The sequence below is a fragment of the Octodon degus genome, unplaced genomic scaffold (genome assembly GCF_000260255.1).
Source record: "Octodon degus isolate 3935 unplaced genomic scaffold, OctDeg1.0 scaffold00007, whole genome shotgun sequence".
In the NCBI taxonomy this organism is placed as follows: domain Eukaryota; kingdom Metazoa; phylum Chordata; class Mammalia; order Rodentia; family Octodontidae; genus Octodon; species Octodon degus.
Window position 1 is genome coordinate 34,257,104 of NW_004524583.1, and position 2,483 is coordinate 34,259,586.

Consider the following 2,483-nt stretch of genomic DNA (forward strand, 5'->3'; position numbering starts at 1 on the left):
GGGAAACTTTGTGAAAAATCCCCTCTAGCCATGTTATAAGCAGTGAAGATGTACCATAATGTGCTTTTTCCATCAGAAAAAAAAAAAAAAAAAAAAAGTGAAAGAAGCTAGGGGAATTTTATAACTTTAGTTCAAGTAATAAATAGTGGTAGCCAATCTGAGGGTAGCACATCTCCCAGGCAGCCCTCCAGGAACACTCAGACAAAAGTGTGCATAAGCCACGGTGAATCAGTCAGGGTTCTAGGCCGAAAAGAGCGGATTGCCTAGGTAATCTGGCCTGGCCTAGAAACAATGGGCTGCAGCACATGGGAAAGGCCTAGCCCTACTCTCTGTAAAGCAGGACCCACCTTGGGTGTGAGCCCTGGGGGACTTGGGATCATTTGCATACCCTCTGTGGAGGCTGCTTTCTTCTTCCTGGGTTTCAGCTTTAATAAGGCTGCTAGGGAATGTGAGGTAAGTGGTCTGGGGAGAGTAAGGCTGCCAGGCCAAGGCTCAGGCCTGTGCTGAAGCCTGGGGCACCAGGAGCCTCAGAGAGCATGGATGAGAGCTGGTTAGGGGAAGGGGTGTTGACACACGTCCTGCGCCTCTGTGAGCATGCTTTGGTGGACTGAACTTGGGGATTAGCTCCAAAGAGATGATAGCACTTGATGATAATGGATTTTGGGGCCACTGACCCTAGAACTCTGAATGTGGGTGCTGAACACTCCTGTGTGTCTCCAGATAAGTGAGGAAAAAAAAAAAATCAAAAGGAAACCGAGGCCAGGTGGTATCTACTCCTCATAGCGGAAACGCTTAATTGCAGCTGAGGCTACAATGTGCCCCCTACTGGGCACTGCGTGATCTTTTCCATAGGTCCAATGGCTGCTTTAGAAAATGCCCTGGTCGGACCCCACACCAGAGGGCCCCAGTGTGGTCCCTGTAAGCCCAAACTGGTATCTTGCGCTTCTTCCGGACCTTGGGAATTTACACCTCCGTCCAGGCCGGGACAGCCACTCCTGCAATGGTCTGCGTGGAGGCGCAGTCAGCCTGCCTGCGGGGCAAGGCAGTCTTGAGGTTTCTTTCTGCTGGGTTCCTCTCTTCTCATTGCTGTAAGGATTTGGCCAGAGCAATCCTGTTCTTACAAAGAATTAATTAGATTTCAAGACCTTGGTAATGGGCGGACTCACCAGGCTTGGACTGAGGTCTCCTTTGTCCTGGCATTGTGAATGGCAAAGGATGGAAGAGCTGAACTGGTATGAATCAAACCGACTTGCTGCCCTAAAAAATTTTTTTTTCCAATTATCTTCAGAAGTCCAATTATGTGCAATGTATCATGCTGATTTTAAACAAGGCTGATCCAACAGGTCTGTGTTATGTCAGTTACTAACACACGAAAATACAGACTGGCAGCTGTACCCTTATATCCTTGGAGCTTTCAGCTTCTGGGAGCAACCCTCCTCTCACCTCCTTGTGATTCAGCCACTAAAAAAATATTTGCTTGACACAGCAGGTGCCAGGTCTGTTCTGACTGATGCTTGCTGGGGTGTATAACTTGTCCAGTGGGTACTGTCCTGATTAAAACTCATTTTAGGCTGGGTGTGGTGGCAAGCTCCTCTAATCCCAATACTCAGGAGGCTGAGGCAGGAGAGTTGCTGTGAATTCAAGGCTAACCTGGGCTACAGAGTGAGTTTAAGTCCAGCCTCAACTGAATAGTGAAACCCTGTCTCAAAAAGATCCCCCCATCAAAGAAAATCACTTCACTCTTCCCTGACAGCAGCTTCCTGGGACACTCTACTTGTCATATTTAGCTACAACCCCACAAGTCTTTTTAATTTGTTCCATTTCAGCAAACATATTGTGTTTTCTATGTACCATCCAGAGGACTTTACAAACATGAAGTCATTCAAACATTATAATAATAGCTTTATGAGTTTGGCAAGATTATGTTCTCCCATTTTATAGAAGTGGAAATGGGGGCACAGAGAGGTTAAATAAGTCACTGAGACACCCAGCAGTTAAGTGGAGAAACAGGCCACTAGATGTTTCTGGCTCTGAGCCTATTGCTCTCAGACATAGGAAACATTACCATAAAAATAGTAAGACAGAGATTTTTCTTTTTCTCTGGCCAAACTGAGATTTACAAAGTATACTCTGGCATAATTCCTCTCTGCCATTACCTGTCACCAAATGGGAAAACAGAGGCTCAGAGAGAGGAGACCTTCCTAGGTCAGAAAGCCACTGGGGAGCAAACCCAGGACCAGAACGCTGTTCTCGATCCACCTCGGGTTCACATCAGAGTGCTTACAGTAGTGAGGCATCCCCTTAGAAGTCAGTCTGGGAAACATGGCAGTTTTTAGAAAAGTCCACAGATTCATCAGAATTCCTCCCTTCATGGGCTGGTGAGATGGCTCAGTGGTCTAAAGCACCTACTTAGAACAAGCTCAGCAAAGCACAGGGACCGCGGTTCAATCCCCCAGCACCACATGCCAGCCAGCCCCGCCCCC